The following is a 9292-nucleotide window of genomic DNA, read 5'->3' as shown; positions in this document are numbered from 1 at the left end:
AAGCTTTAATTCCCATGGCTGGGGCCCCGGTTTGGGTGGTCTGTCTCACTGCTTGCTCCTTTGTGTGGTTTATCTGTGCGCAAATGTGTGACCGCGGTCAGCCAGCCACCTTGCGCCCTCACTGGGTCTTCCCATTGCCACCCTGCGCCTGGGATCTGCCAACTGCCGCCTGGGTGCCTGGATGGGTCTGGTCACTTTTTCCTGCACGACCCCTCTCCGCCAGCTGCCGACTCCACCTCTCTTCCCGGTCTGGCTGAATGGTTTGTTGTTGTTGGACTTCCGTACAGTTCAATTTTCTGTCTGTGTTGGTTGTGTTTTTGTTCTAAATCTTTGTTGTCTTTAAACTTGGTTGTGCGAGGAGGTACAGTATTTCCACCTATGCCTCCATCTTGGCCGGAAGTCGGAATTCTTGTTTCTTCATTCTGTTCCGGTTGAATGTTTCTTTTTTCCTTCTTGTTCACACTGTTGATCTGAGACCCAGTGTCTTTCCCATCACTATTGGTTCCCTGTACATTTTCCTTTATTTCACGCACTGTAGATTTCATTTTTTCATCTAATTTGCAACCAAATTCAACCAATTCTGTGAGCATCTTGATCACCAGTGTTTTGAACTGTGCATCTGATCAGTTGGATACCTCTTCGTTACTTAGTTGTATTTTTTTCTGGAGCTTTGATCTGTTCTTTGGTTTGGGCGATTTTTTTTTGTCACGACGTGTCTATTAAGTAGTGAGGGGTGGAGCCTTATGTGTTCACCAGGGTCAGGTAACTCACGTCGCTGTCGCTCCTTTGTGACGTTATACATGGGGGAGGGTTCTGATAGGGAACAATTGCGCTTTTTCTCTTCTCTACTGGATTTCAGTCACTTCACCCGCTTCCCACAATCAAATTGGGCCCTTCCGGTGCTGCTTCCCGCGTGGGTGGGTCTCCCAATGAACTCTCTTGTGAGGCTGGGAGTTTCTCCCATTGCTGCCTCAACCCCCACAGGTCTTTTCAATTGGTGTTTTCAGGCTTTATTTCCCCGCGCTGGAACAGTGGTCTGTGCGGTCCGTCTCACTCCCCAGTTTCCCCTGGTTTATCTGTGAGGGAATGTGGGATGGCCCGATCCGCTAGCCGCCGCCTTACCTTGAGCCCTCTCTGCCCCAACTGCCCGACTCTGCCCTTCCTACAGGTCTGGATGAATGTGTCTTCTTTAACTCCTTGGTTGTTGAACTTCCATACAGTTTGATTTTCTGTCAGTTCTGATTGTTTTTTGTTTTTAAATTGTTGTCATTTTTTTGGTCGTGTGAGGAGGCACAGTGCTTCTACCGACCCCTCCCTCTTGGCCAGAAGGCTCCCAGATAAGGGAACGTTCAGAAGTCTTGTTTTCTTCCTGTTATCTGTTGAATCTCAAGTGTCTTCAGCTTTAAATCATATTTATACCAACTCTGGGTTTCCAAGGAGATCGCCACAATACACTGAAATAGCAAGGAACTGATATTATCCCGAAAAAACCATTGGCCCCAGGCTCTTCCTGAGACCTTCCTTCTGTAAGCTCCACCTTGAGCTCTGGGAGGCACCATTAGTGCCCAGAGCTAATTTTCTTATATAAATATTTTCTTATTGTTTTATTGCAGTTGTCCCAATTTTCATCCGTTGTTCTCCTCTGCCCCACCGCCCCCCTCACACAGTCAGTCCTCACCCTGTTGTCAGTGTCCATGGCTCATTTCTTCTTCTTCTTCGGCCGGTCCCTTCCCCTTCTGTCCTCCCTTGTCCCCCTCCCCGCTCCCCTCTGGTACTATCAGTCTGTTCCTTGTTTCCATGCCTTTGGTTCCATTTGGCTGGTTTGTTTGTTTTATTCATTAGGTCCCTCTTACAGGTGAGATCATACGGTGTTTGTCTTTCACTGCCTGGGTTATTTCACTTAGCTATGCACCAGTAGAATCCTGAAACACCACTTCAGAAGAACCTAATTGCCCAACGTTCATAGCAGTGCAATTTACAGTAGCCAAGTGCTGGAAGCAGCCTAAGCGCCCATCAGCAAATGACTGGCTCAAAAAACTGTGGTGCATTTACACAATGGAATACTACACAGTTCTCAGATTTGGGGATGAGGAGACTGAGATTTGAAGCTGTGAAATGAAGAGTTCAAGATCACTTAGCTTCTGAGGCAATGGCCCAGGCTCCTAACTCCTGTCAGGAGTCCAAACTCCTAATGCGTGTGTGTGTCCCCTGACAACTGCACTCGGCCACCCCCAACTGTTTTACCTCCAGGAAGGTGAGGGGGAAAGGCTTTAGGAAGGAGGCATGGAAGGCCTTTACCCCCTCCCACCTCCTAGTCCAGGTCCTAGCCAGCATCTGTCAATGACCCACATAATCCCACCTCCTCTGAGCTCCCTGGCCCATTTCTCTCCTCCCAAGTGGCTTCCCTTGAGTACATGGACCTCAGTCTGCCCCTCATTCAGAAGCTACCTGAATGTAGGAACTGTAACTGGAAAAGCCAGTGTTTGCGCTGCGTTGTCACCTACGAGACCCAATAAGCAGAGACAGGGCTTAAATCTTTAGGGGCACTTTATTCAGATGGCCCATGATCTGGAAAGACAGAGGGTGTGTACCCTAACAGACCATCCTGCATTTCTTTTTTAAAGTGACCCTTCTTATAAGGAGAAGAAAAGTGTAGGTAAGGAGTTTGGAATTCAGGGGAAAAGTTAATCAGATAAAAGCCACAGCATTCTTTCATCTGTACCCCAGGCACATTTATCTGTGCCCAGGGTGGTAGGCATCTCACCTGGGGTACAATGGCTTGGATGCCCTCTGGGTTGCTTGCAGTCCTCCTGAGGCACAAAGGGGAAACTGCTTATGGTCTCCTGGGGTCAGGGTGGGCCATACCTTCAGTTCCTGAAACAATAGCTTTTTACCTACATTGATTGCTAAGCTTATTAACTATTATCTGAAAATAAAATTTTTCCACCGTGTGAGTCCCCCCCCCCCACCATCATTCTCTCACTGTTAGTCTAAACTATCTTATTTCTCTGAGATCGGTTTCATGTGGAAGTACTCATTTTGTTGTTGAGCATGTGCCTTAGCTTTAGACCATCTGGTAGGGGGCTAAGGAATACATTTAGTTGCAGATCCACATAAGGCTGCACATTGTATGCAACCACACAAGCTGTGCTGAAGCACGGAACAGTTTTTAGCACAATTGGCAAAAGTTACACACTGTCCAGCTGAGGCTACATTAGTGACTTTTAAGGAAAACATTTCCCTGTCCTTCAGAGCTACCACAGGTTGTCAATGATAAATATCAGAGTCGGCTCTTTTCCTACTGATATGCTGAAACAAGGTATAATTTCAAAGGCTCTCCAGGGGAGTACAAACACCTTTAAGAGGTCTAGTGTAAGTTTGTTCAACATAAGTTCCTCCTGCAAGACAAAATTCAGAGATGTTTAGAACATTTTTGCTAAGTGCAAAGAAATATTTTTATCTCATTTGCAAGGAACACGTTCTGTATGACATAGGGTTAAAGAAAAAGTATTGAAAAGAATACAAGTCATTGTTTTTGAAAGATGGCTTTCGGGTCTTCTTGAGGTTCAGCAGTCCATTGTTGCTCTGGTGCTTTCTTTACTCTGGTGTGATGAATCCAAGGTTTTATTTCTGCCAACGTCAACGTGGTGGGGTGGGGTGAGAAGTACGTCCCAAAGTCCCGTCCACTTTTCTTCTAGGTGTCTTTCTGGAGATGCTGTCCTCAAGGTCTTGAGCAGCACCTTGTCTGCAGGCTCAAAGGAATGCCGCGAACCTGTTGGGGAGAGGTCTCTAATATAGGCAAGGTCACTAATTACAGCTGAGGTCTGACTTACGTGTTGTACATCTTCTTTACCTTCACTTCTTGATCTCTATACATATCTCCCACCCCAATCATAGCCTGAAATGGTTGCCCGCACCCAATTTCATACAGACTCAAGTGAATCCCACGTCGAGGAGCCACCCTTATCCTGAGCAGGGCAATAGGCAAAGCCCCATCCCAATGAGGATGAACTTGTTGACACAGCTTGGCTATATCTTCCTTCAAGGCGTGATTCATCTTCTCTACCTTCCCAGAAGCCTCAGGTCTCCATGTCGTGTGGAGTTGCCACTGGATTCCTGAAAATGTACTAACCTTCTGTTTAATTTCTGGAACAAAAGTAGGCCCATTATTACTCTGGATGTGGCCAGGGAGGCCAAAGCAAGGAATTCTTTCTTTCAGTAGGGCTTTCACTACCTCTGAGGATTTCTTTGTTCTAGTGGGATAGACTTCTACCCATCCAGAAAAGAATAGCTAATTTTTCCACCCTTGGACCCTTGGCGTCTAGGTAAAGTCTATTTGCCTGTCCTCCAATGTCCTCTGTCCTTGGTATTATTTCCCTTCCTTCTTTCAATGGGGATCTGTCTTGGGGTGCTTCTTCTGGCATATGACACACCTAGGAATTACTTTTCATGTGATGTTAGAGATTCCAGGACCTGTGAGCCACAGTTTAATCATCGTCGTTAATGAGTCCCTTCCATACTGAGTGGCCCCATGCAAATCCCTCATGCCTGGCTCTACTGAACGTTCAGGAAGCAGCATCACTCCCTTCTTATCCTTTCTCCATTCACTTTCAGCTCCTTCTTCATCAAAAGCCTAGCTCTCAGATTGCTCTGAGTCTGCAGTCGAATATTCAGGGTCAAGTTGTGACAAGTCTAGAAGAGGTACCAAAGGCATTATAAACGTCCCTTTAGCAGCTTCTTTCGATGCCCAATCAGCCAGATTGCTTCCTCTAGCCACCTCAGTGCCCTCTTTCTGATGCCCAGGGCAGTGTAAAACTGCCACCTAGAAAGTGACCTGAAAAGCTTCTGGTAATTTTAAAAATCCTGCTGTATGCCTACTCTCCTTTTTATTGGAGGCTAATGCTTCTTTTTCCTTCCAGATGGAACCGTGTGCATGCAAAATTAGGAAAGCTTACCTAGAGTCGGTATACACATTCACTCTCTTTTCCCACAACAATTCCAGTGCTCTCATCAATACAATCAGTTCAACTTATGAGCAGAGGTTCCTGGCGGCAAGGCCTTGGCCTCCACTACTCCTTCAACTGCCACAACCCCATAACCAGGCCTTTGTTAACCTTTGTCTGTATAACTGCTTCCATCTGCATAGAGAATCCAGTCTCGCGCTTCTAGAACATGGTCCTGTAAATCAGTTCTGCTGGGATAAAGTTCATCAGGTATCTCAGCTGAGTCATGAATCAGTGCAGCCAAGTCAGGCTCTGGGAGAAGAGAGGCAGGGTTGAACTTACTTACATTTTTGAGGGAGAAGTTGGGATTGTCAAGGAGAATTGCATGGTACCTGCACCTACTCCCAGCAGTGAGCCACATATTTCTCTTTTGCTCCAGCAGGCTCAACACTGGCAGGGGTGCATAACAAGGTTAGGCTGTCCCAAGGAAAAATTCCAGCTTCCCATAAGAGCACGCACGCGGTAGCGGCCACAAGTCTCAAGCAGGCTGGCCACCCCTGGACTGTGTGATCCAGTTTCCTTGACAAGTATGCACTGGGTTGCAGGACGTCACTGAGCATTTGGGTGAGGACTGCTAGGACATTGCCTTGCCTTTCACGAACGTGTAAATAAGAGGGCTTTAGTTGGTTTGGAAGCCCCAAGGCTGGTGCAGAAGCCAGGTGTGCCTTCAGGAAGTCAAAAGCCTGGGTGCAGTGTTTCATCCATCCTGAAGGGATATAATCTGGTCCTTTCAGAGTTCTTCTGGATTAACAGATCTGATGTAGAAAACAGAGTTTGTGCCCAATAACATCCAGTGGGCTGGCCAGCTGGCCCTCTGGCCCTATTCCCACTGGAAGTTTTCACAAAGGGTGTTGCTCTGCCCTGGCTGCAGCTTTTCTTTCACCAAATTTGGTTCCTTGATGGGTTTGAGGTGGTGAGATCAGTTCAGAGTCACTTTCCCCAGTTCCCTCAGCCAAGTAAGGAGGAAGATCCCCTAAGTCTGGAGAGGTGTGGTGGGAACCGTGAGCATACTCACATCAGCCTTAATATCAGGGTCTTCCTGGGCCCTCTCCTCTGAGTGTCTGCTGTCTTTCACAGGCAAATTCCCTTTTCTCTGGACCATTAATCTATTTCCTTGTAATCCTCTATCCTGATTATGTAAAGTCAGGGAAGTTTCTAGGTAAGGCATTTTGCCCCTTTTCCCCGATCTTTGATGAAACAACACCAGTTACAGTATAATACAGTAAGTAGTTTGAAGACCCATCCAGTGGCCAGTACTCTTCTGAGTCTAGATTATACAGTACGCAAACCAAACAGTCTTACGATAGAAACCACTTTTTCTTTAGTCATAGGCTTATCAGCACAGGTTGACCAATCAGCCAAAACTTACCCCAAAGGGCTGTTTCCTGGAATGGAGGCTTTTTCCGACCCCCATTCTACCTGACAGAGCTCTATAATGCCACAAAACCCAGAAATCACCTTAATTAAACCAGAAGATATCTTCTTACCAGACAGAGCTCTGTAAGAGAGCAAGGCGCCTTAATTCCTAATGATCTAAATCATTGCCCAGGACTGTAACCTGAACCAGAAAGCACAGTGATCAAATCAAATGTGAAAACAATGGTAGGTCTCGAGTCAGAGGAGAGTCGCCAAGTGAAATCACTTGGCTGCTGCTAGGGAGTCTCCAAATCCACTTGCCAGGGCCCCCTAGTCCAGGCAGCCAATGGGACTCCCTGCCAAATAGCCAGATGTACCAGAGACTTCCAAAGTCTGTCCCAGGGGAGTCAGGAGAATGGGAAATGGGAAAAGCCAGTGTTTCTGCTGCTTGTCACCTACCAGACCCAATAAGCAGAGACAGGGATTGAAACTTTATGGGTGCTTTATTCAGATGGCCGGCGAGCTGAGAAGATGGTGGGTTTGAAAAGGACCCTTATAGAAAAGGGGCAGCCTTGCTCAGTGTCCTTTATGTTCATTGCCATGATCAAGATAAATCACGAGCACGAGTTTGAAGAAGGAAACATCTGCCCCTTTTCTGCCCCTTTTCTGATGGACCCTATCAAACCATCTCATATTCCATTTGAAACTGAACGTTTCTACAAGGAGAAGAAAAGCGTAGGTAAGGTGTTTGGAATTCAGGAACGCAGCTCATCAGATAAAAAGCGGCAGCATTCTTTCATCTGTGTCCTAGGTGGTGGTCTTTGTCTGTGCCTGGGGTGGTGGGCATCTCACCCTGGGGCACAGTGGCTCAGATGCCATCTCGATTGCTTGCAGTCCTCCTGAGGCACAAAGGGGGAACTGCTTATGGTCTCCTGGAGTCAGGGTGGGTCATACCTTCAGTTCCTGAAACAATAGCTTTTTACCTGCATTGATTACTAAGCTTAATAGCTATTACCTGAAACTAAAACTTTTCCAACATTTGAGTTCCCCATCAGAACCTTGGTGTTGGATAGCTCGGAGTCAGCTAGAGTCGTTTGGAAGGTGCTCCCCAGTGAGGGGCTGGCTGACTGACTGACTGAGCGCCTAAGTGAGGGGCTGCCTGGAGGGTGGTGGGTGGGCTGGATGGACAAGTGAGTCTTGTCTTAGAGGTGAGATCCAGGACCTCAAGCAGGAGCAGCCGCCTGCCACTCCGGACTGATGGAGGCCTGCCTGTCTTGATCTTGAGGAGGTGAGGGAGTGTGCAGGGAGCAGCCTGGGCTCAGGCATCCTGAGGACAGGGGCCTGTGGCTCACCCCTCCCTCTCATAAGCAATTTACCCTCTGAGAGCCTCAGGCTGTCCTCCTCTGTGCAGGAAACACACGCCAGAGAATCAGCAGGTCTGTCCTGTGATTGAAGGAGGCCTCTCAGCTTGCAGTAATGGAATCTGCTCTGGCTGGAGAGCCCTGGCAACAGGGCCGGTCCTTTGCTCTTTCCTTATCCTGATCTGTGACCCTGGGTGGGCAACTTCCTCCCTGTGGGTCTCACTTTTCCTTTTCTATACAATGAAGGGGCTGGAACAGATGGTCTCTAGGGTCTCATTAGCTTCCATGTTTCTATGATCTCCAGGAAAGGGAGACCCACAACCCTCCCTGGTACACGGTTGCTGGTCTTAATTATCTTTGCAGTCAGAAGGGTCTTCCTGCCTGCTTCCCACTCTCTCTGAGCCTTATTTCTTCTGGCCGAGGCCCAGGCCTGGATAAGGATGTTGATTGTCCCAGAAGTACCTGGGTGGGCATCAGGCATTTTCATCACTACACACTCAAGTCACGATGGTGAGAGAGTGGGTTCTGGAGTCCCCAAGTCCCTGCTCCAGACCCCTGATCCCCATGGTGTTCAAGAGGCAGCAGTGTTCAGACATGGAGATGAGCAGTCGTGGTACTGATTGGCTCCCTCCCCTCCCTGTACCCCAGCCTCCCCATTTTCCAGACAAGGAAACAAGAATGCGTCCAAGGTCATACAGAGTTGGGACAGCGAGGGGCTTGGGGTGAGGAAGAGCCAGATTCCTCATCAGGAGGCAACTTTCCTGGACAGATGTGGGGATTGTGAAGAGGAGAGCCAGTCCCCTAAGGAGCAAAGTTGTGGCATGGACTGAAACCAGGTTGTGAAACCTACCCTCAGGGAGCTCCTGGGTTCTCCCTGGGGAACACAGGATACACGCACACACCCACACAGGCACACGGGCACACGCACATGCATGCCACAGGAGAGCAGGTCACAGCATGTCTGACTACCAAGTGCCTGAGCTGGGACACTAAGGACCACCCGACCGGTAGCCACTGAGTCTTCCGACTTGTTTTACAAATAGTGACTGATTATTGGAAACCGAACAATGAGCAAGTGGGATGTGGCCCTCCCCTCTCAGAGATTGCAGCCTAGCTAGACAGGCAAGTGCTCAAAAGGAGATCCAGACCCGGGGAGTTAGTTTAGCCCCAGGCCAAAGGCAGCTGGAGGCTGTGGGAGCCCAGCAGAGCCTATGCCAGGGGCTCATGGACAAATCCCATGCTGCAGGCACTGTCCTAGCAGTGCTCATTTTTGGAGGAGTCAATTCTGGTTGGTTGGGAAGGTAGCCTTGGGGAGTGATTGGTCAGGTTACGCAGATATGGTGTGAGAACTGGGCAAATTCTGGGTCTCGGAGGAGAGGTGAGGCTCCCCTCCCTCAGACCAGCAGATTCTCGAAGTAGTGAGTTGGGACCCCAGAGCTCACTCTTGAGCCTTCAGTGGCTCTTCTGAGCAGAAGTTGCATACCAACTGGGAGCACTTTCTCTTGCTGCTCGTGCTGATGCGCTAAGAGTGGGTTGTGAGGTCTCAAAAAAAATGGCAAAATTTGAACTGTT

The sequence above is a fragment of the Sturnira hondurensis genome, unplaced genomic scaffold (assembly GCF_014824575.4).
Source record: "Sturnira hondurensis isolate 20B ecotype Veracruz unplaced genomic scaffold, ASM1482457v3 Scaffold0007187, whole genome shotgun sequence".
Taxonomy (NCBI): Eukaryota; Metazoa; Chordata; class Mammalia; order Chiroptera; family Phyllostomidae; genus Sturnira; species Sturnira hondurensis.
The sequence above is the reverse complement of the archived record's forward strand: the minus strand, read 5'-3'. Positions refer to the sequence as shown.